The following is a 27,669-nucleotide window of genomic DNA, read 5'->3' on the forward strand; positions in this document are numbered from 1 at the left end:
CCACAATCATTTCAACTGTGGCTTGATACAGGACAATAAGACTTTGTTTTCCTAGGAGGCTGTGATGGAGAATAAGCCCCAAATCAAACACTGAAGTCTCTCTGGTACCCTTGGAGTGATGGAGTCTTCCAATCCTTCTTTGGCTCCCCTCTCCCTCGCCCCAGGAAATGGCTGTAATTACATTTGTCTCATGTGGAGGGCTTTCACAAGTGCTCTCAGACAGAAGACTCAGTAAGAGGAGGAAAATTCTCTCATCTATATCTGTGCTACATACTGTAGTAGCAATTTGTAGCAACTTGTCATTTTATTATATGGATTGGAAATATAGCAGCATAGCAAGTGATCTTCCAGAATGGTAAGGTATGTATTTACCTAGATTATATACACCTCTACCCCGATATAACGCGATCCGATATAACACAAATTCGGATATAACGCGGTAAAGCAGTGCTCCGGGGGGAAGGGAGGCGGCGCTGCGCACTCAGGTGGATCAAAGCAAGTTCGATATAATGCGGTTTCACCTATAACGTGGTAAGATTTTTTGGCTCCCGAGGACAGCGTTATATCGAGGTAGAGGTGTACTTGCTTTACTTAGCTAAAACAAACTCTTTCCACATTTCTACAAATCTATTTTGGATAATTAGAGAGTCAAAACTACTGTTTTATCCTGCTCAGCTACATTCATATATTTTTAATTTGGTGGAAGAAGCAGAACAACTTGATTCATCTAGGACCTGGATACTTAATTGGTGTGGCCTGATATAGAGTCTAGATTGATTCGATTTAGTGCTTTAGCTTTGTCTATAAGGAAAAGAATGGCATCATCTGGGTATCTCTCATTTCCCTGTCACTGCAGGACCTTGAGAATTGGTGCACCTCGGTCCCTCCTGATCTCTTCCTGTGGCACACAATATTTAGGTGCTTGAGGGCTGTAATACTTTGGTCTAATTCCAGTTGTTGGGTTTAGTGTGTGGATGGCTGGAGAAGGGGAAACAACTAAATTTCCAGTTCACTGTCAGGTTGGAGGAGAGGGGGAAAGTGTTGGGAAGGGCGGGGGGAATGGATTAGACCTGAACTGAGCTGGAAAATTCCACATAACTTTGGCAAATTGAAAAAGTCAGCAAAAAATGTGATTCAGATTGAATGAAATGATTTGTTTGGCCCAAAACGAACCATTCCACTTTTTTCCAGGCACTTTTTAATATGAAAGCAAAACACACACACACACACACACACACACACACACACACACACACACACACACACACACACAAAGATTCACAAAACAGGAACAGGAGGAAGTGTTGGTGCAATGGTTATGGCACTCACATGGGATGTGGAAGACCGAGGTTCAATTTCCACTTTGCCTGATATAGAAAAGGGATTTGAACTTGGGGCACTCACATTGCAAGAGTGCACCCTGCCCAATGGGTTATTGGATATTTTGGTGTAAGTCTTTTGCAGCGTCTCCTGTTGAAACTGCTCTACTATTTACAAAAAAACTGAACAGTCACTGGAGCAGAGACTTGAACTGCGTGTCCCACTCCCCAGGTGAGAGCCCTAGTCACCAGGCTATTGTCATTCTCACTATCTCAGGCCCAATGACTATTCAGGTATTTTATACAATGTGGAACAGGTTTATAACATAAGAATGGCCATACTGGGTCTAACATATGTTCCATCTAGCCCAGTATCCTGTCTTCTGACAGTGGGAGGCTCCAGATGCTTCAGAGGGAAAGAACAGAACAGGACAATTATCCAGTGATCCATCCCCTATCATCCAGTCCCAGCATCTGGCAGTCAGAGATTTAGAGACACCTAGAGCATGAGGTTCTGTCCCTGACCATTCAGCAGAAGAAACTCACCCCAGTCTACCCTGTATCCCCAGGGTGCTGGCCATCACCTACAATGAAGGAGAACCATTTCAAATCCCTTCTCCACATCAGGTAGGGGGCAAATTCAACCCTCATATTCCAGGTGAGTGACATAACCACTGGGCTGAGTGTTATAAAGTAAGTGTGCAGCACAACCACCACCGTTGTCATGCCAAATTCACAAATAGTTTTGCGTAGACTGAAACTGCATTTTTTTGGTAAATAAACTATTTGTCCAAAAATTTTCACCCAGATCCAGATAGAACTTCTTATTCCTGTTGATTAATCTACTGGTTTCATACATACTCACATGCAACCAGTGCATCTAAATTTACAAAGCTCGCTTGTCCTTGAATAGCAAGGTTGGCTCCTTTTTTAATATTTCTAGTTTGATTCCTAATGCCATTATACAAATCTCCCATCTCTGAGAAGTACCAAATAATTCAAGTCAATTACTAGTAAGTTTATATAAGGAATACATTAGATTCCCCATGTTATCAGCCTCCTTAGGTCACTGCTGCATGGGATTTATGCAGTTTGCAGGCATAAGATGGTCTGTGGGGACTGCCCGTGCCATGTCCACAAATGGCTTTGCTAGCTTGGGGCACACGGAAGAAGAGGTTACTTACCTGTAACTGGAGGTTCTTCGAGATGTGTGGTCCCTATCTGTATTCCACTGAGGGAATCAGAGATTTTGAAAGCAGTAGTGGATGTTGGTCTGCGCATGTGCCCTTGGCTTGCCTCATGGTTTCATCCGAGGTGTTAAAGGACAGGACAGACTGACCCATCTCCTGTTCCTTCTCCACCACGAATTCAAGAGATCCGCAGCAGAGGGGAAGGATGGCATGAAGTGGAATACAGATAGGGACAACACATCTCAAAGAACCTCCAGTTACTGGTAAGTAACTTTCTCTTCTTCGAGTGATGGTCCCTATTATATTCCACTGAGGGTGATTAATAAGCAGTACCTAAGTCAGAGGAGGGTGTGAGGATAAGGATGGAATGGTTTAGTGGAGGACAGCTGCACCGAATGAGGCATTCATTGCAGAGTCCTGCACCAAGGCATAATGCATAGTGAAGGTATGTACTGAACTCCACGTGACTGCTCTCTAGATGTCCTGAAGCAACATATTGTGGAGGGTGGCCCTGTTTGATTCCTGGGCTTTTGTGGAATGGGCCCTCACACCAGGGGATGGAGGCAGGCCCGACAACTGATAGCACAGTGTAATGCACCCTGAAATCCACTTGAAGATTCCCTTAACCCTCTCAGCTATTGCAGTAAACCATCTGGGGGATTTCCTGGTCAGTCTCAACCTCTGTAGGTAGAAGACCAAGGCCCAGCAGACATTGAGGGAGTGAAATCATCGTTCCTCTTCTGAGGCGTAGGGCTTCAGGAAGAAAGCGAGTAAGTGGATGGGTTGGTTGAGGTGAAACTGGCATATGACCTCTGGCAAAAACATGGGATGTAGGCACAGGGAGGCTTTATCCTTATGGAAAGTGGTGAATGGAGCGTCCCCATCATGGCCCCGAGTTCACCTACCCTTCTTGCCAAAGTGTAAGGCACAACGATGCTGGTTTTCATGGGAAGGAGGGGCATAGAACACAAAGCCAGTGGCTCAAAAGGGTGCTTCATTAGTGTAATTAGAACTAGGTTGAGATCCCACTGGGGAATGATCGTTTGTATGGGTGGGAAGGTTCTGATGAGGCCTTTCCAAAAACTAGAAGTCAAAAGGTGTGTAAATACAGTGTCCTTCCACGGGGGTGGGGGGAGGAGAAGCGGGGAAGGTGCTAACTGTTGTCTGGTGGACCTTGAAAGAATTGAGAGTGAGACTCGATGCTTTCAAGGGCAGGAGGTCATCTAAAAGAAGGGGAATCTCCATCTCTTCTGGAGAAAGTCCTTTCTGTTGGGCCCAGGAGGAGAAGCATTTCCACTTGGCCTAGTAGGAGTGCTGGGTGGACTCTTTCCTGCTGCTCAAGAGGATATTTTGCACTTCTGATGACCATGCTCATTCTAGAGAAGATGCCCATCCAAATACCACACTATGAGGTGACGTGTCTTCAGATTGGGATGTCTGATCCTGTCATTCTGTTGCATTAGTAGCTCAGAAAAAGTGGGGATGAGAAGTTGGGGACGGGCTGACATGCAGAGAAGATTGGGGAACCAGAACGATCTAGGATGGGGCAATCAGGATGACCGTTGCTCTCTCCCACTTGATCTTGTGACGTACTTGTGTCAGGAGTGGCAGAGTGGGGAAGGCGTAGTTTATCTGGTCCAACCAGTGGAAATGAGAGCATTTCCTTGACAGTAGGGACCATAACCCTTCCCCCCCCCCCGAGCAGTACGTGCTGCGTTTGTTGTTAGCAGGGCAGGCGAAGAGGTACCTGGTCAGAGTCCCCTATTGGTTGAAGATATCATTCACTACAGTATCATGAAGTTTCCATTTGTGATCAGTGATGAGTCTTCTGCTGAGGGAGTCTTCAATCACGTTCTGAGACCCCAGAAGATAGGTTGCAGACAACAGAATCTGGTGGACAATCCACCAATTCCATAGATTGACCACCTTCTCACATAAGGCAATTGACTTTGTGTCCCCCTGTTTGCTGATGTAGTAAACAATGGTGGTATTGGTCCAATATAATAAGAACATGATGGGAGTGGAGATGGGATGGGAGAAATGCTTGGCATGCCTTCTGTACAGCCTAGAGTTCCAGAATGTTGATGTGCATCCTGGATTCCTGAGGGGTTCATGTTCCCTGTGTCATGTGATGTCCCATGCGTGCTCCCATCCTACAAGGGATGCGTCGGTGATGTCTGTCCTGTCTGGGGATGATGGGAGAAAGGGTTCCCCCACACAGACCTGTTGCAGATCCATCCACCACTGGAAGGAGGAGAGTTCTCAGGGGGAACTCTCAGCATAAGGTCCATGGGATGGTGCGTGAGTGAGTAAACTCTCTGGAGCCATATCTGGAGGCAGCGAAGGTGGAGACAAGCAAAGGTGGCAATGTATGTGCATGAGGTCCTGTGGTCCAAGAGAGATAGGCAAGTCCTGGCCGGGACAGAGGGACTGTTGACTATTGTGGCTAGGAGTTTTTTCAGAGTCTGTAATCTGTCTCTCTTGCTGTGACTGAACTGATAGAGGCTACTGTGAAGTGTAGAGCCTGTGTGGGATCCAAAGTTGATTTTTCAACATTGACGTTGACTCCAAGGGAAGAAAGGAGTCTGAGCAATACGGAGGTTGACATCCAGGCTTCGTCTCTGAATCACACTGCTAGGACCCCCTAAAGCCTGAGGTAGGCCGTCACATTGGAGAAAACTTTGGTGAAGACCCAGGGAGCTGTGGTGAGTCTGAATGGCAGGACCCTGCATTGAAAATGCTGAGGACCTACTGTAAACCTCAGGGACTGGCTATAAGCCAGATGTATGTCTATGTGAAAATAAGTGTCCTGCGTATTGAGAGCCGTAAACCACATGCCTTCTTCCAATGACAGGATGGTGGCTGCTAAGTGCAAAACTCGGATTTGCGAATATAGCAATTAAAACGCCAGAGATCCAGGATTGGTTTCCACCCACCCTTCCTTTTGGGTATCAGGAAGTAGGCTGAATCAATCAAGGCTGTCCCTTGATAGTCCAGAGGGACCTGCTATATTGCCCCTCTTTGTACTAAAGAGTCCACCTCTGAAATGTGGGCTTCTCCCAAGCAGTAGATGCAGAGTGGATGTTTGTTGCTGACTGAGAAGGAACGTGGACAGGAGGTACAGATCTTAACACCTGGGGTTTTTGGCATAGGCTGTCCCTTGATAGTCCAGAGGGACCTGCTATATTGCCCCTCTTTGTACTAAAGAGTCCACCTCTGAAATGTGGGCTTCTCCCAAGCAGTAGATGCAGAGTGGATGTTTGTTGCTGACTGAGAAGGAACGTGGACAGGAGGTACAGATCTTAACACCTGGGGTTTTTGGCATAGTCCAGTAGCAACCGTGGAGGGGCGGGGGAGAAGGGATCACAGGGAACCAAATTCCCAAGAAAAAGACCCCCAATCTTATTCCTAAAACTAACAAACTACTATAAACTACAATATAAACAATAAAAACTGTAAAAACTAACTATATACAATTGAATATTTTAAAGTGTGTCACACACAGAGGATACTAATAGTTCCAACCTGGACCATGGGGTGATGAGAAGGAACAGGAGACACGGTCATTCCACCCTGCCCTTTATCCACAAGGCAAGCCAAGGGCGCATCCACAGGCCAATGGACACTACTCCTTTCAAAATCTCCAGCTCCGGATGCACGGTGTGCATGTGTAAACCCTCACTGGAATACAATAGGGACCATCATTTGAAGAAGAATTTATCATTTCGTATTAAGAAAAGGTGGAATGGTGAAGTTTTTCCTCAAGCATCGCTTCTAAAGATGATTTATCGTGTATTTTAATATATGGAGATATCTCTTCCCCAAATTTATGGCAACACTCACAATTCATGCTGGTATACACTGTAAATTTTTATCAATATTTGAAGTACCATTTATATACTGGTAATTTGCAATGAGAAGTACATTCTTATGCTCATCTTTCTGATGTAAGGATAATTGAGCATTGTGGTCTTGCTTAAAGGTACGAATCTACAGAGTTGGGGTTTTAATTTTAACTGGCCATTTTGTATAAACCTTACGGGCAGGTGGTCAGAATTCCCATATGCCACAGAGTTTAATATTCTGTGTAGAAAAAATTGTTACAAGGCTTTTGCTCAAGGCCCACTAGTCTGCATGCATGAGTCAAGTTTGGTACTAAACTAAAGTTGCGGATAACTAAAGTGCGGGATCAGATTTACCTTACCCAATGTATGTGAACAGAAGGAAGAGGGCTCAAAGCAGCTCCACCTTCTACTATACTGCTGTGGGATCTGCAATCCCAAGCTCCCACAGCAGCCCCATAATGATTTGTAAGTCACCACTGTTAGAGTCCCCAAAGTCTACCCCAAATTTCTGCAGATGGCCATTTTTACATGTGCAGGCACTGTTCCAACAAGTATTTAGCCCAGTGTTCACAAAACCAATAGGTATGTGCACTTCCTCAGACATCTGAAGAACCACTTGTACAGTGCATCAGGTGCTTGGGGGATGGGAAACTTGTCAAGAAATACACCCCACTTCACACAACTGGAGAGCAACAAACACAACATTTGGCTCCATCACTGCACCCTACATATTTGTATCTCTACCCTGAAATTCAGTATGTGTACCATATAAGGTTGTCTTCCCCTCCGCTGACCTCAATGACCTTCAGGACACCATGCAATAGGCCCATCAACCTTTGTATCGAAATCACAGCCCTAGTGAAAATATATAGTTTAAACGAAAACCCATGCACTGGTCAGTCAACTGAGGGAAATGGATATGAAAGGTCTGCAATAAATGAGGACAGTGGCATGTATCAACAAGCTATATTTTAGATAAGATGAAGGCATCTGGTATTTTCAATAGTCTTTTTGCCCATTATAAGCATTTCATTTATTATCATCACATGTACTAACTGCTCAGTTCCAACTACTATACCTTGAAAAATTGTTCATCTTGGAGGGCCAAAGGACATGCTCTAGGGCCAAAGAATTCTTCCGGTGTTTGTTCTTTGTGAGACTGTTACCAGCCAGAGGTCTCAGCCTTTCGAGATTGTATTTATTAATCTCGTAATAAAAGGTTAAGTATGTCAATAGGCAACAGTCCAATGGAATTCTGCAGTTATCCAAATACACTGTAACGCTATTAAACCAGCATATTAATATTAATTGTACTAAAACTATGAAATTAAAATTAGAAGCTAAACTCACGAGAAATGATCGGACATCTTATTTCCCTTTTTTTATTGCCTGAAATTTTGACACTCCGCTTGTGCCGTCTTCCCTCCTCCACCCCCAAAAAAGTACTTTGCAGTACTCAATCAAGTTAACTAATTACTTATCGCTTTATATTGCATAAGTATCTGATTAAGCGCCTGGTTAAAAGTGTACTACTGTTAAGTTGAAGAGTATCAACACAGACTAGCTCCAATGTGTTTAAATGTAAATGAAAACTTTCTGAATTAAACACATGGCCTGAGGATAAAAAATGGGAAATACACCAAGTGCATCTGCCCGGTTAATTTAACCCTTCCAGTCCCTGTCAGTTCTGCCCTCTAGCCCCTCATTTCTCTAGCCCTCACATCTACCTAGCCTCCCCACCCCATCAGCTGTGCTCTCCCCCAGCTTCATCTATGCTCCTACTGTAGATCTTTAGCCCCCTGTCCCAGGCTGGGAGGGGGAGGAGAGCTGCAGTAGGGTTCTCCCTGGGCGGGAGGTATAGGGGTTCTTCACCCTCCATGCCCTTCACAGGATGGGTGTTATGGCGGGGGGGGGGCAGCTCCTCCACTCTTTCCCCTTCCCCTCCTGTAACAACAGGCTAGACTGCTAAAGGGAGAGAGAGAGAGAGAGAGAGAGAGAGAGAGAGGTCTGCTGTTTCCTGAGCAGCTCTGATTGGTTGCAGCTTCCCAGGAGCCATGAGGGAATAGCTGACTCCAGGGGACTTTGTGGACAGATCTGGCCCTTAGCAACCCATTGAAGAAGAGTGCAGTAAATTACATATTTTGGGGACCCTTAAAAATCCAAGGCCCCTGACTGCAGCCCCTAAGAAACCTGTGTTAATCCGGCCCTGCTCCAATGCATAATACTTGAGTATCCCAGTTAACCTCTTCATGCCCACTTTACCGCTGGGACCAACCCAATGTCCACTGAAGTCAATGGGAGTCTATTGACATCAATGGGCACCAGGCTGTGTTTTAAGGCTCTGCAGGCTCCCGTGTTACATCTCTGATGGACAGCATGCTCCTCCAATACAGTAAAAGTCTTCTGGAGGATGGCCAGCTACCCACACACTCTCATTGCTGTAGAGATGGAAACTAGAAACTCCCGCTCCACTGCTGCCACATCTTGTTCTGGATGTGGGCACTGAACCAGCTGTCCAAGTAACAAATGATGGCCCTAATTATAAATGTATTTCTTTCTTCAGTGTTCTTGCAAAATGTAAGAATCTAATATTTTGCAGCTGATTTATATCCTTTAGGGGTGGAGTCAGTTTTAAAAGAGTCCATTTGTCTTTGGCACTAAGAAAACACCCAAAAATTTACTCTTTAGGATTTATACAGAGGAGACACGCCTCTTTCTTTTTTTAACTGGATGACAGTAGAGAAGGCCTTTATATGTCCGAGACGAGCAGTCTGCGTTCCCAGCTAGCAAATGCCTTATGAATATCTCTTATCTACGGATGTGTGACTGTATCGTGAAAGGGAGCTAACCTGGTTCCTTTGTATGAAACAATACATTTGAATGGAATTTTATACAAATCTTGCAGTTTTTTTCCCTCCCGACCAGCATCAGCAATTGAGATATTTTACTTAATGAGAGATTCCGTGACTATCAGCCTGGCTTTTGCTTGAGTCCCTCAACCATGACAATATAATTAAAAGTTGTGAATGATCTATCAAGTGCCATATACAAAGATGAATTGACAGGAGTAATTTTTACTACTCAAAAGCCTTCAACTTCATATATCATAATATCCCATTAAACAAGCTCACTGACACAGGCTTGAATGCTAAAGCTGTAGTTTGGTATAAACCCCACTGCACCCTTCAAATAGGCATTTGTGTTTCTCGCTAATCACTAGCACTATGTATATTGTTACAGTTACATTTTGTATCCTTAACTATCTCATTTCTTTATTAAATACACACTAAAGATTGGGGGGCAAAGCTTGCAGTGCTCTTGCATGACAGTGTTCCAGTATTCAGCCTCAAATGATTTATTTGCAATGTTTTATTGTCTTGATGAGATGTTTTGCTTGTTTGTGTACAAGTTTAATACTGGAGTTGAGTATGGTTGGTGATGATCAAAATAGCTATTTTTCGGATTAGGATTTAATGTCAAACTATCATCAACTCTTCTCATATTTTGGGGGTGTAATGTCACCCAGGCAGGGACTGTATGTTTGTTATGTGTATTGTGCTAGGAACTGAACAAAATGATAACTAGCTCTTATTTAGTACTTTTCAGCAGTAGATCTCATGGCACTTCCCAGTCTAAGGATTTGATCCTCACAACTCTCCTGTGAGGTAAGGAACTATTATAATATCCATTTTACAGGTCGGGAATTTAGGCACAGAGAGGGCTAAGTGATTTGCCCAGGATCATACAGGAAGTCCATGGCAAAGCAAGGAATTGAACCTGGATCTCCCAAGTTCTAAGCTAATATCTTAAACACTGGACTATAAATGGGGCACTAATGCATGACTGGGCCCCCTAGGCACTACCACAAGGCAAATATTGATTATTGTAATTGAACAACACAGTTAACACATGTAGGTGTTTCAAATAAAATGGAATCTTAGAGGCAATGAATGCTCAGATTGGCATTAAAAAAAAGTCATTCTCTGAGGAGGATAAGATGTAAACTGTCACCCTAAAACACTGATTATGGTGAAAAAAATATGTGGAAAAGCAGTTCTAAACCCAGCTTCATTTTGGGGAAGTATTATACTGCACTTGTTGGGTTAATAATAGATCTGATTCCACCAAGAGGGAATTTGCTTCTATCCCTGGGCTCTTCTGCAGAAAACGTGAACTTAATCCCTAGAAGAAACGTGCTCCTTTACAAGAACAATTGAATGACAGCAATTTTGGTCAGAAAGGGTGGAATTCACCCCAGCGTAAAGGGCCAATGCAAGGACTATACACTACTTAAGCTCTATTTTGAGTGGGTTAAGTGGGACTTAAAGTGGTGAACAGACTTTTTTCTGGCTCTCCACATGGGTAAATTTGATCTAAAGTATCTATCCAAATAGGTCCTCCTTTCTCCATATTCATGTTACTCTTGCATCTTTTCTATTCTGCTCAGTTTATCTATACTGTGCAACAAGAAGCTGTTATTTCCATCAGTGCTGCAGAGCCAATGTTGCAAGAAAGGGAAAACCGGGAGAAAATTGGAGACGTTCTTACTGCAGAACCAAGATAGATCACAAAGAAATCTGAAAACAGATCACTGCAGCCCACCAAGTAAATCACTCCGTGACTGCAGAATTTAGCACAGGCTTTAGGAAGATCTCATGTGCTGACACACATTGCTGGCCATGTTAGTCATCCGTGGGAGTTAGAAAGCCAGAGCGATTGTAAGTTGCCTGCCTATTTCCAGCACGTTACCTAAAAGTTTTGAATTCATTACAACAGAATCCCATGCTTTTTATCCATGAGAACACTACCAGCACAGCATGATTTTCAGATATCAGGCTGAGCTTCTAAATTAGAAAAATCTTGTCTGGTATTGTTAAACAGCACAAATTTGATAAGCAAGTTCTAGCTGAGAATAAAATAAGATTCACCTCAGAATCACTGTCTGGCTATGCTGGAAGGAGGACAGAAGACACTGGATGTAGTTTAATTAGGCCGCAACTTTATTTCTAAATGCCTGGTAATACCAGGAGATAACACTGTACAGTGCTAGTAATTTCATAATCATTTAAATACACCCAAGGGGACCGTTGTCAGCCCTTCCCCTTTACCCACCCTGGTCTGCAGCCAACCTGCTGCTGGGACGTCCCCTACCCCTCAAACGAGTGTTAAAGGGAGGTTATAAGGGGGGGGGGGGAGTTGAGTCCCTTCCGTATAGTCATAGGAGCCCCAGTCCCCCATTTCTGCTCCTTTAAAGAATACATCCTTTAAATCCTTTACCAATCCATGTTATCTGATCACCATATTCCTTCCCTACAGGATACCTGCACTGCACATGGGCCCCATAATGCATTGCAACTTCATAACCTAACCCCCATTTCTTTTTTTGCCCAAACTAAGCTCCCAACCCATTCTGAGGAAGGTGAACCCTCCCACACACCTTGCCTTAGCCAATCCAGCGGTGAGGGGAAATATTCCTTCCCAGCCCCCTGAGAAAGGAGTGTGACGGGTTGGATCACAGAAACCCCCTTGGGAGCTGCCACCAGATGTGCAAAGACTACCCCTGCTTCTGTTTTCCCTGCCAGCTCAGGACTCCAGCACCCTGTCTTGCTGAGCCAGACACTCCCGTCTGGCTCCAGACACAGACCCAGGGTCTGATTCAATTGTCCCAAAGCTGCAAGTTTACCTGAAAACAGCTCACAGTAGTGTGCTTGTCTTTAGCACTCAGATGCCCAACTCCCAGTGGGGTCTAAACCCAGATAAATCCGTTTTACCCTGCATAAAGCTTATGCAGAGCAAACCCAGAAATTGTTCGCCCTCTATAACACTGATAGAGAGATATGCACAGTTGTTTGCTCCCCCAGGTATTAATACATACTCTGAGTAAATTACTAAATAGAAAGTGATTTTATTAAATACAGACAGTAGGATTTAAGTGGTTCAAAGTAGTAACAGACAGAACAAAGCAAGTCACCAAGCAAAATAAAATAAAATGCGCAGATCTATGCCTAATCAAACTGAATACAGATAATTTCCTCACCAGTTCCAAAGTGCTCCCTTTTACAGGCTAATCTCCTTTTAGCCTGGGTCCAGCTATCACTCACACCCCCTGTAGTTACCGTTCTTTGTTTCAGTCTCCTTCAAGTATCTTGGGGGGGGGGGTGGAGAGGCTCCTTCTTTAGCCAGCTGAAGACAAAATGGAGGGGTCTCCCCTGGGTTTAAATGGACTCTCTCTTGTGGGTGGAGACCCCCCTCCTCCCTCCTATGCAAAGTCCAGCTCCAAGATGGAGTTTTGGAGTCACCTGGGCAAGTCACATGCCCCTGCATGACTCAGTCTTTGCAGGCCCACGCCATTGTCCACATGGCATCTTGCATGTCTCCAGGAAGACTTCTCATGTGGATTGGAGCATTCCAAGATGCATTGTTCCTCAAGTGTCTCCTGATCAGGTACTTAACCTGGCGAATTCCTTCCTAAAGAAGCTGACCAAATGCCTCACAAAGCTTACTTAGAAACCAGGCAAGCATACAGCCCATATTCTTAACCTCGAGTAGAAGATGATATATATGTACAAATAGGATGAATAGATATAGTAGACCATAACCTTTACGGAGATATGTTACATGGCACAGGCAACACAAAACATATTCCAGTTATGTCATACATACATTTATAAGCACCCCCTCCCCATAAAGCCTTATGAGGTACACTGTCACAAGGAGCAACTAGCATAATGCCCACAGCGGCTCATGACAAAACCTGGTATTTAACTAATTCCATGGGTGGGAGGATGAGTGCTGCTGCATCTGGTCCAGGTGAAAATGGGCTTTTCCTGCACTGGCGTGAACATAAACAGCCACCATTGCCCTTCTGGGCATGTGGGGGGCAGATGGATTAGCAACCCCATGCTGATCTGGTATGAAGCAGCCATAGTAAGTCACAGTCTGGCTCTCTTGCCCTTTTAGGGGCCACACACCTTTTCCGACAAGCCAGACAATGCCCCCCACCACTTAGCGTGTGGTGAAGTCACTCTGATATAATCAACTCTTTCAAGCACAACTGGATTTTAAGTGATAGAAAGATTAAAAGTGTTTGGTTTTACTTGTTAAATGTATAACATTAAAAATGTTGATATAGCTAACACGTGCAGGACCAAATTTGCAATAGTGGTATGCCAAGGAGGTACTATTTACATGCACACACCCGGTGAAGTCAGTAAATAGCACACACACACATGCACACACTCAAATTCTTGATTTACTTATGTACATTAGGCATTGAGTGTGCACCCTCACTTCTGTACCATTAAAGATGCTGGCTGCAGCAAGCAGCATTCATTTGCATGTACTTTTAGAAAAGGATGCAGCATGTCATTTTACAACCCACTTTGAACAACTCCAAATATTTTTGTTAGGGCTTATCCATTTCCACTTCCAATGCGAGAAAGAGGTGAAGGTGATAACTTTGTTCAGCTGTCCCTGAAGCCCATCTGTTACCTATGTCACTTTCTCAAATTTCTACCCATCCATCCACATCCAATAATACTGTGATCTTAGTCAGAGCACATCCATAAAAAAAAAAAAAAAAAAGATTAATCGTTGTTATGCAGCCACTTGATGTTAATGGCAAAGTTGACATCTTAAATCACAGCTATTTCCCTACGATAGCCAAGGGGCTAAGAAATACCTTTTAAAATAGAGGCAAGTGTAGATTAGAGAAACTATACAAAAGCAACATTTACCATAAAACAGTCCTGGGCAAAAGTGTTATAAAAGCAAATCACAACATAAATTAGGCTTTATATATTCATTTGGATATTTTACAAATTAACAGCTGTACTCTGATATAAATCATTCTTCTCCATGTAAATGTTAATACGATCAAGAATTTACTTATGTCTCTGGGTTAAAAATACAGAATTTTACAAGTAGATTTCAATTTTAACCGTGAAATACTCTGTTTTCAAAGTTGTATAAAAGTGTATAGTCCTGAAAAATAAGCCCTTCATATACTTAGTGCCAAGTAAGTACAATGTAGTTCTTTCACACTCTGTTTAAGCATCTCAACTATAATGTAAAGAAGGAACCTTCATCAGAGATACTAATAAAAATGTACCCTGCACTTGATATATGTTCATTAAAACAAATAGAGATAGGTCAATTCTGGGCTGATTAATCTGTGCATGTCTGGCACCTGATGACTGAAATAGTACCAAGTATGTGTGTGTTTTAAACTAGGAGCATCTGTACTGTGTATGAGATCCATCCTGCAGTGTGCTGATCATTCTGATCATCCAGCGAAGTACATATGCATGCAAGTGGCCCCATTGACTTAAACATAACCACTTGCATGCTTAAGGTTTAGTACGGGATTAAGCGCATTGCTGGATCACAGTCAGTGTTCCCAGCACAGTGCAGGATTGAACCATATATATATATATATATATATATATATATATATATATATATAAGCTATTTAGTTTCAAACTGATTCAAGTACATCAGATTTGATCAAAACTCCCACCCTCTGTGGCTTTAAAGGATACTTAGTATTGTGTCTTTGCACAATAACAAAAGTGTGATGGATACTTTACAGCCAAAAAAGAAAAAGTGAGCGGGGGCATCCCAGAAGTGGTGCAAGTGATGAATTGTTATTTCTATGCATACGACTCATTAGTTCTATGATTTTTCAGAAGGGCTGGGGGAGAGAGGAAGGTGCAATGTTGGTTCTGTTCGTTAGAGACAGGCACCATGCTCATTAAAACAAACTGTCATTGGAGTTGTGCCCACTTACCGCAAGACTCTATTTGCTTCATTGATTGTAAGGTGTTTGCCATTGATTAAATAATATCTGAAGCCTGGCAGGGTTTCTGAATAAGCACTGGATGAGCTTAGATAACCTACTGAACTTGCAAGACTGCAGTTTGATTTCTGGACCCACCAATCTGGCCAGTAATTGCAATCATACCAATATACTAAAAAAAAAAAACCAAACCCTTGCCTACCGTATGGTACATCAAACAGGTAATAAATGAGTGTAAAGCTAGTGGGGGGAAAGAAAAGTCTCAGAAAATCAAAGCAAGATGTTCTGAATCTAGCACAGCTGAATAATTGCTCCAGTTACATTTTTTGTAAGACAGTTGAAAAAGTACACAAAGATTACATGTAAAGGCACAATCTGAAAGAATTTATAGCAGTGAGTGAAGATCAGACTGCTTCTTACCCAAAATAAGGAAGGCAAAGCCTATGCTGTCTCTCCTGAGGAGCTTCCAATGGAAGGTAGATCTTATTTCACAGCCTGCTGCTGTGGGAGAAGCACAGTGGCTGATGAACGTGTCACACCTTAGCTTTCTCTTAATGATATTTTTATCACATGATGATTTATAACTTGGAGTATGGATTAAGTGTTGCTCTGGATTTGAGGGGTGCGTATACTCCAGAATGTGACCAAGCTAATTACAACCATATTATCTGCATTCAGCCACCCAGAATTAATGAAATAGAACACCACATAGTTAAGGGTTAATTTGGAGACAGGCTTTTAGAAGCAAGGTCATATCTAGCTGGCAGTTTCTGTTAATCAGAATGGGAGAAAGGGACAGACAAGTAAATAATTCAGACTAAACATCTTGGCAGTTGGAAAATCTTGAGTCCAGATGCCGCTGATATTACAAAGTTTACTGAAAGTTAGAAAAGTGATGATCTAGTAGGAGTCATTATGACCTATGTGTTTTGTAGAAGTTAGTTATAAAAGATTAGCTAACAGAGTGTACTTTGGAGCAGTCCTCTGAAGACATCTTGAGAGATGTTTTTCTCGGTGGGTGAGCAACTGGCCACTGCAAACCTGCTGTTAATTACTCAATACCATTCTGGATGTTCGGTAAATATCTGTAAAAAGCAACAAAGAGTCCTGTGGCACCTTAAAGACTAACAGATGTATTGGAGCATAAGCTTTTGTGGGTGAATGCCCACTTCGTCATACGGATGTAAATATCTGGGATGTTCTAAACCTATTGCTTATATTTGTGTGCTTAAATCTAATAAACTGCTGTTTTAGATAAGATTCATGCAAGTAAGCGTGCTCTATTAGACGGAAGTGCTGTGTTCCTATTGATTTATTCCTGACACCACCTGGAGTGAAATAGTTACGTTGCCCTTGTTGGGGGTTCTAAAAACCTGAGGTAACATAAGGGCAACATGGTCTCCTTCGTAACAGCCAGTCTTTTGCATTTAGGAAGATCTGCTAATCAAAATGATGATTTCTGAGATTCCAACATACAATAAGCTGTGAGGTCTTCTGATAGGATATGTGCTTGGAATCTGAGATATGTACACCAAGGGCCAGAGTGTGTATACCTGTGATGTGGGTTTGCTGAGACGGAGGGACAAAGAGAGGTCTGTGCAAGAGCCAGGCACAACAGCATCTTCCGAGTTCAGGTGAGTATAAGCCTTGTTCCTTCTTATGCCCCTTGGAAAGAAAATCCCCAAAGGAGGCAGGGAAGGAAGGAAGCCTTGCCCCAAACACATCACTGACCCAAGGGGCATGTCAGCTGCTCTCTGGGGACCTTCCAAATAGAGCTGTGGTGGAGCCTCACATCACAGACCCTATTGTACATCATGAAATCTGGCCCTCATATTTAACATAATATCTTCTGTGGTAATTCTGAGAAACAGATGTTTCAGATTTTGCATATATGCATGTTAAGGGAAATTCTGTTACTGTCTCCCAGGACAGCAGAATAGTAAATCACTGTTTCTCCCTACCCATTTTTAACTGCCATTAGCCTCTGCTATCTTCCTTCTGCAGGAGAGCAAGCAGGTTGGCAAAGTTCTCCCTAAAAATATTCATAGCTTGAGGACTGACCAACTTCAACATACAATACACTGTACGAACGTCATGCACTTGCTGCATCGTATTGATGTTTAATTGTCTGTCGTAACAATTTTTGCTTGTCGTAGTGGGAAGCTCTACAGGGCCTGGGCAATGTATTTGACAGTCTGTAGTAGGTTTGGGCCGAGGTTCGGCCCTCAGCGGGGCTGTGGGGTGTCCCAACGCCTTGCTCTGGTCCGGTGGCAGTCTGGGACAACAGGCACATAGTTAGGGGCTCAGGCCCATAAGCAGGGGCTGAGTCAAGAGGTCCAAAACCCAGGCCCTTAAGCAAGGGCTGAGGCAAAGTCTATAGCAGCCCAGGCCCTAAGTCAGGGCGGGCAGCAAGCAAACAGTCTGTCAGAGGACCAGACCCTTAAGCAGAGGCTGGGTCAGTTTGTGATAGCCCAGGCCCTAGGTCAGGGCGGGGCAGCAAGCAAACAGTCTATCAGTGGCCCAGGCCTTGTAACAGGGGCTGGGTCAGTTTGGGGCGGCCCAGGCCCTAAGTCAGGGCTGGGCAGCAAACAAATAGTCAATCAGTGGCCCAGCCACTCTAGGACTGGGGAAACGGGGAGTCTGCCACCCAAGGAGTGGGTGGCAGGGGGGACGCAGGCCCTCCCACTCCACTGCATCCCAGCCCGGGACCCTAGCAGCGATGAAAACTCGCTGCTGTCAGTGGGGATCCTGGCCGCAACACACTGACATCGGCTCTGGCAGTGTAGGAGCCAGACTGGGGTCGGTTGCCCCCGGGCTACTTCCACACTCCCCCTCGTATGATACCTGGGCCGTCTTAGTGTCGTTGGTGCTCTCCACCAGCATCAGCTCCTCTGGGTAGGTAGCGGAGGTCAGGCTCGGCTCCTCCTCAGGGTAGCTGGCACGGGGCAGGCTTGGCAAGTCCTCCTCGGGGTACCTGGCACGGGGCAGGCTTGGCCAGTCCTCCTCGGGGTACCGGGCGAGAGGTAGGCTCGACCGGCCCGGTGAGTCAGCAGGCCGGTCGCGGCCTGCAGCTGTTTCCCAAGCGGGAGCTCGGCCACGGACGTCTGCTCTCTCCGCCGGCCTGGGCTCCACTGAGCTCTGCAGGCGAGCTTTTATACTTCCGGGTTGGGGCCGTGACCTCGGAGAGGCGGGCGCCGGACCCGGTGGTTCCACCCACGTTGGGATTAGGGGAGGTTCGGCCCTCAGCGGGGCTGTGGGGTGTCCCACCGCCTTGCTACACAGTCCAAAGATGATTGTCACTAATTCCCAAACTTTCCAAGCTTCCCAGGAACCCCTGAATGCTGCACAAAACAAACCTGAATACTATACATGTTAAATGTAAAACGGTGTATGGCTCAGGTGAAAAACTACACAGAAAAAAATGCAAACTTAATAATAAACTGAATGTTGGTGTTTTGTCCATCTCTGCCCCCTCCCCCCATCTGACCCTGTTAACTGAAGGACACACCGGGTTCTTGGGACTTATCGCTGCAGTGAATGCAATATCACTAAACTCCAAGACCATCAGTAGGAAGGATTTCAGTCACTTTTAAAAAAATAGCCATTGCAGGCCTCTACTCAAGAAACGGATGGTGTGGGGAGGGGAAAAGAATCTTCCAGAAGAGGCCCTCACTCCTGATTGCAACCTTGACCTGTAGTTTAATAATTCATAGTTCATAGATCTCAAAGCACTTTACAGGTAGGTATTATTACCCCCATTTTACAAGCAGGGAAACCAAAGCACAGAAGTATAAGGTGATTTGCCCAAGGACACAGAGCAGGTGAGCGGCAGAGGCTAGAACAGAACCCAGGTCTCCTGACTCCCATTCTAGAGCGTTATCCACCGAGGAGTACTGCTTTCCAGTAGCACGCTCTTCTGCCATCCTGGCATCTGGAGGTGCCTAGAATTTACATACTGGGTAAATGCATATATAAGGCTGTTGGCTTCCTCCTGTGGGTACCAAAAGGCAGAGTACAACACAAACAGCAATTGACAAAAATTTTAGGATATGACTTTTTATATTTAATATTATTGAATGATGAAGTCCATGAGAAAGCTGGTCATGAACTTTTTAACAACTATTTTTGGACAAAAAATGTAGATTTGTCAAAACCAAAGCTGTTTATGAAACGCAGTCAGGATCAAAATTCTGTCTCAATAAAATGTCGGAATTTTTTCTGAAATTGTCATAATTAAACACTGACAAGTTCAAAATGAAAAATTCCAGTTTTCTGGTTCAAAATTCCTTTTTCTGTCTACATAAAGCTAATTAGCTGAAAAAAAAAAAAGATTTAAAAGAAACATGGTCATACTCAAAATGAAGCACTTGGATTTACCTGAAATGAAAAAATAATATTTTTGGTTCATTAATATTTTTGCAATTCTGACTTTTCATACCAGTCTGAGACAGAAAAAAAATAATCAAACCCTTTAAAATGTGTGTGCAACAGACAAACCATTTCTGTCCTTGCTTTAGTCCATCGTTGGATGGCTAGAGCACTTTACATTTAAATTGGTCAAAAACTTGAGCCACAAAAGTTTTTGGGGAAAACTTTGCCAAACTTCTTGCTCTGATGCAGAAGGAAATGAGATGTGTGTGAGACGCTAGCAGATCTGACTGGTGACATCTGAAAGCAGGTAGAGACCGTGATTTTCTACTTTGTCTTTCTGAAAGATAGCAATAAGTTATCATTTGGCATGCAGAATTTTAGCTTAGGAAGCTTTAAATTCAAAATCTCTGCTTTCCTGAAGTTTTCATCCATGTGTTAATGTTGTTAAATGTTAGCGTACATTATTTTATTCCAAATTTCAGAAACACCATTTTGAGGAGAAAGGCTCAGTCCTGGGACTTCAAGGCCTAGCTAGGCCATTAAGGGAATCTGAAGACTTTGACACACTGGGACCAAGAGTTGGTGTGAATCCTAATGAAGTCTGAAGTTTTCACCAAAGTTTTCACCCCTCAGGTCACAGAGAGCCAAGTACTACTCCCCAAAAGAACCAACGTCCTAATCCAAAGTCCAGAGAAATCAGATTATAGTGAATAGTCCAGAGAAAGACTCCCTCGGACTTTAACGGGCTTTAGATCACATTCCAGGCTATCCATTCCCAAGCAACTCAAGGGAGAGATAAGCAGAGTGGAACATTCCATGAGGATCACACTGTCTGATTGTTCATTAGGTAAGAGTGTTTATCTGGAGTGGAGAGCAGAAGTGGTATGTGGTCTCCCAGTGTCTGTGGTTCTTTAGACAATCTCAGACACAAAGGAAGTATGCAGGGAAGACTGACTTCTCCGCTCCATTCATTTCCTTTCCTCTTTTACAGAAACTACAGAAGGGACTCTGTAGGATTTCATACAGTAAACTCTCCAGATCCACAGGAGATCACTCTCTTCCACTCACAAAGCAGAGGGGACTACAACATGGGACTATCCTATTAGGCCCCCATCCTCTGCTGGGATCCTCACAAGTGAACACCTATATAGAAGCTCACCAATATTAATGGATCTCCATGCAGATGCAGCAGTCCAATCACGTGCTGCCAATTACAGGATAAGAGCATTAGATCAGATCAAGAAGATGGTCTCACAAGTGAAAATATACCTTGGATAAATTTGTATTTACCTTTGCTTGAATTTTGGTCTATAAATATAACTATCAGCCTCCATGCAAATTAAATAGGGTTACAAACGGTTAGAAGCCAGTATGTCCCCGGTTAGCTGGGCAGGTTCCTAAATTAAAGGTTACTAGACAACTTGCAGAACCACCAGTGCTGGAAAATGGAGAAAGTGAAAAAAAAAATGCTCCTGAGAAACACTATCACAATTAAATTAACGGGATTTTGAGAGGATCCAGGAAAGTTCCTGCAGCTTCTGCCTCCTTTATAATGTCATGGTTTTAATTTACCTCATTTATATTAATGAATAGTGGATTGCACGACTATTAGCATGATTGAAAATTGCACTAATGCTCAGTAAATCTACCTCTAATTATGATGATTAATGAGAAGTTGATCATCTTGGACCAGCTTAACAACCTAGAACAATTGAAACTGAGTAAAAGAGATGTTTCTTGGTAAATCGGGTCTTCAGTCTTTTTTATTTAATGAAAACTAAGCAGTCCACTCAGCAATATTACCTCCTAATTCACTATAATCATCCATTTACATATATCTGCATAGATTATGTCCCCTCCACCTACATATTTACCTGAAATTAATTTACTTCAAAAGTGCATTAAAACTTAGCCCTATGATTAGCTTAATACTGTAGTAATGTTCCATTTTGTAGTTGGATAATAACCGTAGCTCCGCTGCTTTTACACCACTTAGCTCCTGAACATGCGCATGGTGCAATTATCTATAAGTATTACACCCAGTTAGAGACATTGGTATTCACTGCCACCCATTTTAAAGAAAATCTTCTCAATTTGATATGTAGTTGCTGGCATGCTGAAACCACCGCCTATCACGCTGACCAATATTGTCTCATCACTTCCTTGTATTTCCCCATCTATCAGTCTGCACCATCTGTCTTTTGTCTTAAATTTACTTCGTAAGCTCCTTGAGGCATGGACCGTCTTTTTTAGTCTGTGTTTGTACAGGGCCTAGCACAATAGGATCCTGGTCCATGACTGGGGCTCGTAGGCACTAATAATACAAATAATAAAAATCAACTTCCACACATTTTAAAAGGACAAGGTCAACTTCAAATGTAGTTTGTGGGAGTTTCCTCCCCTTCCCCCACATCTGTTTTTAAATTACTTTAAATAGTTTCAGGGACTGTGGTTTGTGTGATAGGGTGTCCACCCAACACAGGACTGGCCGGGGGCTAAGGTGATCAGGTAGGTCAGTTAACTCCACAGGCTGCACCTGGAGCAAGAGCCAGGGAGTAGGGAGCTAACTGGAAGCAGGTTCAGCTGTGCAGGAACAGGAGGGGCTTGTATAAAGTCCATGAGAGGTGAGCAGTAAAGAGATTGATGGGAAAGGCTGCAGGAAGGAAGGCGGCAGTCAGTCCCTACGAAGAGGGTTTTGGAGCTGGTACACCCAGAGTGAGAAGGGGAACCAGGTGTGGTAGGAAGCAATCCAGGGAAGGAGGAGTGAGGTCTGAGAAAGGAAAGCCCAGAATTGCTAAGCTGAGGGTTCCTGGACTGGAACCTGGAGTAGAGGGTAGGCCCGGATTCCGCCATCAGCCACTGAGGGAGTAGCACCATGGGGCAGTGAGAGGGCAGACTGCCTAGGACTTCTAGGGAGAAGGGACTTTGCTACCCCCCAGAAGGGGGGGAACACTGTATGACCACATGGAGGGCTGAGTCACAAAGAGGACATTGCAGGGCCTGGAGCTAGAGGAGCTGCAGACCAGAGAAAGAGAGAGAGTCGGAGTGAGGGCATTCAAACCATGGACCGGGGTGGCAGCCCCTAGAGTTAATCCCCAGGGTGACCCCAGGAGGAGGCACTAGCGCACCAGTGAATGGTATACCAGTGACAGTTTGACAATCACATTTTTTATATAAATGTTTTTCTCCCATTTCTGTGGGAAAAGGCAGGGGAGAAACACAAATGGGGAAACAAACGAGGGGAGAAGTGAAAGTGTACACAAAGTGCTGTCAAAAGCACAAAGGAAACTGGACACAGAAACAGGTTTATTATTTTATCAAATCCCTTTCAGTTATAGTAATCTTAGGCTTTACTTATAACTACAGCGGGGCAAAAAATTTTGTACAAAACTTTTGTTTTTGGTGAAAAATCCATTAGCCACCCAGGTCTACTTAGAACATTAGGTACAAAAAAACAGATGACGTGCTTTTTAAAGTTAATGGTCCCTTTAACTTGAGATGAAGAATTTTTATTAAGTTTACGGACATGTCTGAGCCAACAAGTTCAACTCCAAAATTAGACCCAAAGTTTCAAGAAGCTCAACAGTGTTCAGATCTGGGATTATAGCAGTAGGAAGACAGCTGCCAAGTTTGGATCCAGAGGCAGACATCCATCCAAAGAGGATTCAGCATTTCGATTAGGACACATCACTAGTTAAAATATGAATTTCCTTTCTCCTTACCTCCCTCAAATAAAGTCACCCATCTCTTGAAATTAACCAAGAGTTCTTTACACCAAATATTCCTAATATTTCTTAAAGGACCAGTTTACAAAGTGATACAGAGGGCTCTATATAAAACTGATCTGTCCTCATTACTATTTACAGTCCACCAGTCTGTGTATCATCGCCAGTGATATCAGTAATTACTTAATTACTGCATTGGGCTGAGTACTGGTCCCTTCAGCACTTTACTGATCCCACCTTGTTGAAGAGTTCCCATTAGCAACTACCTTTTGAGATCTATCACGCAGCCAGTGGTAATCCATTTAATATGTTCTATATTGATTTTTAATATGTCAAATAAGACTTTTCTGACACAGTATTAAAATGAATAGCCATGAAGGTTCTATTTTAAAATATGGATCAAAAGTCCAGGAACAGCCAGCAATAACTGAAAACTACTGACTGAGAAAAAATGTGCTTCTACTTGAAAGTTTCATTTATAAGCTGTAAATTATATACCAGGTTTAAACAAGTTTGAGTACTGTACTTCTCACATTTGAGGTAAGAACATTCATTCGTTTGGATGTGTGATTCACAGAGACAGCATAGATTAAAAGAGAAAGTTGGTAGCTAAACAGCAGGGTGGGGAGCCTTACAAGTCATCAGTAGGAAACTTTTCTTGAAGTGGAAGAACCAGCCTCAGAATTCTCACATCAGTCAGGGAGTGTCCTGCACATGACTGCCTTAGCCTTTAAGGCCCTGTCACTGATCTAGGGGGCAGTTCTTTATTTAGCATTTGCATATTCGCAGAGCCAAGCAATAGTGTTCTTAGTGGTCAAGTGAAGCTCTCTGAGCCCACCACTGAATTTGGTTAGCGGTCACTCCTCAACAATGTGTATCATTGTTTGATCTGCACCATCACTGCAGCTTGGAGTGTCTTAAAGACCCCAATGGTGCTGGTTGGCTGCATAGAGGCCTTGCCCACTCTGGAATCAGTTAAGAAGGGCCTGCTGATGATGTGGCAGGTCAAATCCAGGCAGGTGGGCAGTAGGATCTCTGACAAGGAACTGACTGGTGGTTGAGGTTAATTACCAGTCTTCCTGCCACAGGGACTCTGCTGACATGTCCTGGCGTGACAGCCTTGAAAGAGGTGTAGCTGGTGAGCTAAAAAGGTTGTTGAACAAGGGCAAGCTTGGGTTGGCATGTACCTTCTCAAGCAACTTGCCAGCTGCAATCTCCCTCCTGATGTAAGGAGGAGCAATGTGGTTCAGAATTGGAAGCCATGGAAAATGAGACGATCAGAGAATTCCTGTGATGATGCGCATTGTTGAGTTGAGTTTAACATCAACAAGTTTGGTGTATGCTGACCAGCTCCATACTGGTTGTACAGTACTCTGCTATTGAGTATGAGGTGGCAAGGCCTGAGGTCCTTAGGGTTGGAGCATCCACTCCCTATGAAGAACCTGCCAGTTTGTTACTATCTTGCTCAGATGGCTTTTGTACATCTGTGTTCGGTTGAGGGTCATGCCTAAGTAAACTGGGAATGGTTCAGCCTCTGGCTATTCATTATGATGTTTAATTTCCTCTTAACTTTGCATGGTGGGAGTGGAATATGCTAGAGACTGCCTTGCAGGTGGCTAGCATGAAGGCGCCATGTCTTGCAGTAGTCAGCCATCTTTGCAACGTCATCAGTCAGGGTCTTCTCTAGCTCAGAGAAAGTCGGAGCCTGTAGCCCGCAGCAGATGTCATCTGCATAGATAAACTTCCATGACTGGGTTGGTGGCAGGCCATTGATGTATACATTGAACAAGGTTGGGGCTAGAACAGACCCCTGGGGTAACCCGTACATCTGGGACAGTTAGGCATGAGCACATTCCAATTCAAAGGGGTGTATGAACACTCTTCAAGGACCTAGGGGTTCTTGTAGACCGGAGGATGACTATGAGTCGACAATGTGACGTGGCGGTGAAAAAAGCCAATGCGGTCTTGGGATGCATTAGGTGAGGTATATCTAGTAGGGATAAGGAGGTGCTGCTTCCGTTGTATAAGGCGCTGGTGAGACCTCATTTGGAGTAGTGTGTGCAGTTCTGGTCTCCCATGTTTAAAAAAGATGAACTCAAATTGGAACGGGTGCAGAGAAGGGCCACTAGGATGATCAGAGGAATGGAAAACCTGTCGTATGAAAGGAGACTAGAGGAGCTCGGGTTGTTTAGTCTGACAAAACGAAGGCTGAGGGGGGATATGATTGCTCTCTTTAAATATATCAGAGGGATAAATACCAGGGAGGGAGAGGAATTATTCCAGCTTAGTACTAATGTGGACACGAGAACGAATAGATATAAACTGGCAGTGGGGAAGTTTAGGCTTGAAATTAGACGAAGGTTTCTGACCGTCAGAGGGGTGAAATATTGGAACGGCCTTCCAAGGGAAACGGTGGGGGCAAGGGACCTGTCTGGTTTTAAGATTAAATTAGATAAGTTTATGGAGGGAATGGTTTAATGGTAAAACATATTAGCTGAGGAATACCGAGCAATAGCAGGTAAATAGTATAATGGCTAACAAGGGTCAGGCTGGAGACTCTTGCCTACATGCTCGGGGTCTTACTGATCGCCATATTTGGGGTCGGGAAGGAATTTTCCTCCAGGGTAGATTGGCTGAGGCCCTGGAGGTTTTTCGCCTTCCTCCGCAGCATGGGGCAGGGATCGCTAGCAGGAGGGTTCTCTGCCAATTGAAGTCACCAAGACACAGGATTTGGGGACTTCATCAGCAGAGTCAAGGGAAGGGTAGGGACGGTTTTGTGGCCTGCAGCATGCAGGGGGTCAGACCAGATGATCATAATGGTCCCTTCTGACCTTAAAGTCTATGAGTCTAAGCTCACTAGCAAAGTTGTGCAAACCTCACCTGTTTTGGTTTGCAGGAGGTTCAGCAAATCTCTGGTGAATTACGTTTGCAAAAGGCTTAGGCCCCCACCTCTGTTGTAAACTGATGCATTACAAAGCAGCCATTTAAAGCCTTTTGTTAAATAATTTTACCTTTACTAAGAGTGAAACTGACTTCCAAGAAGCAATAAAAGTGAAAACAGAAGCACATCATCTCTGGAATTAGACAGGTGCAAACTTGGACTTTAGTAATTACAATATACCAAATTTTTCCTTTTCCCAGGCACTTACAGCTAGTTGAAATGTATCACATATGTGGTGTTGCAATTAACTCATGTGTAACAGACACAGATAATTAACCCTTTCAATGCTGGAGGAGTTTGCTGTGCTGCAGAGTATATCCCTAAAACTTCTTACTTTAAGTTATCCTCTGGAGACAAGAAAGAGGCCTCATGGCCTCTACCTAAACATGTTTAATCCTGTTATCAACTTCTAAATCTTCAGTGAGGGCTTATCCTTCCCCTTTCTCCAGTAGCAGGACTTGGAAAGATTTGTTTAGTCATGTTTCTGCCACTTCTATTGGTTCTTTCACTCTGGGAATAAGGTACCGAGAGCACCTCAAGCTAATAAATTAAAGTTCTTCTGCTGATGGTCTGAAACCATATAAATTTCATCTGGTTTCAGTCTCACTGGGAAATTTTCACACAGCCATGCACACTTAAGATAGCCTTGCAGAACCTAAAGCCCCTTTGCTTTGTACCTTTAGCCTTGATTGAGCAGGCAAGGAAGGTCCCACTCTCAGACGCTGAGGGGACTGAAAACATAATTTTCTACTATTACATATATAAGATAAACATTTGTGAAAGCATCCATGTGTGTAAGATTACTCTAATCTTACAAAACATGTTTATACCGGATAGTATATTACACAACATCCTTTCATCTACCTGCTTACCTTATTGCTGTTATCATGGATTTTCATCAAAGAGTGGAAAGTGTTTTAAATATAGGTATAGCTCTGCTAATAGTAGATTGGGTGAGTGTGATCTAGATTTAGGAGTAACATCAATACATCTGCTCCATTAATTAAGACCATTGCACTAATACAGTGGTTTTCAACCTGTGGTCCACGAACTCCAGAGGGTCCACGGACTATGTCTAATCTTTCCAAAGTGGTCTGCACCTCCATTTGAAATTTTGTAGGGGTCTGTAAATGCAAAAAGATTGAAAACCATTGCACTAATGACACTGGAAAGGAAGGAGGATTATGCACCACCTTTGGAGTTACACTATTTCCACTGATGGTTACTAAAAAGAGTGTATGAAGAATCAGAATAACTAGGTGGCGCATACTTTGTTTCAGTAGGCCAAGCTTATTACATACACCAGGGGATCTTTGCATCCATCCATTCCCCACGCAAGCTCCTTGTGTGTCACTCTCTCATCCCTCTCTTTTTCAGGAACTTCCTGCAATTCCTCACAGCCTCCCTGCCAGGGTTCTGTGTTCCCTCCATTCCCTCTCCTTTGGCTTGACTTTACAACTACAACCCAGCTCAACTGCTCT

At 43.7% G+C, this 27,669-nt stretch overlaps 1 protein-coding gene and 1 long non-coding RNA gene across 14 annotated transcripts in view; one reads left to right on the forward strand and one right to left on the reverse strand.

Annotated features, from left to right (window-relative positions):
* Positions 1-27,669, reverse strand: part of NAALADL2 (N-acetylated alpha-linked acidic dipeptidase like 2) — a 953,294-nt gene that overhangs the window by 624,581 nt on the left and 301,044 nt on the right. The window contains exon 1 of one of the 13 annotated variants that reach the window (XM_065557742.1): positions 15,572-15,762. The exons of the other annotated variants lie outside the window; for them this stretch is intronic. The gene's annotated coding sequence lies outside the window, so the exon portion shown is untranslated. Of the gene's footprint in view, positions 1-15,571; positions 15,763-27,669 lie in introns of those variants that run through there. 13 annotated transcript variants of the gene reach the window in all.
* On the forward strand, positions 15,713-21,267 carry LOC122174052 (uncharacterized). Its single transcript, XR_010590572.1, has 4 exons — positions 15,713-16,228; positions 16,583-16,785; positions 20,005-20,369; positions 20,514-21,267. It is a non-coding gene; the product is annotated as an uncharacterized LOC122174052 (long non-coding RNA).

The sequence above is a fragment of the Chrysemys picta genome, chromosome 9 (genome assembly GCF_011386835.1).
Source record: "Chrysemys picta bellii isolate R12L10 chromosome 9, ASM1138683v2, whole genome shotgun sequence".
Classification (NCBI taxonomy): domain Eukaryota; kingdom Metazoa; phylum Chordata; order Testudines; family Emydidae; genus Chrysemys; species Chrysemys picta.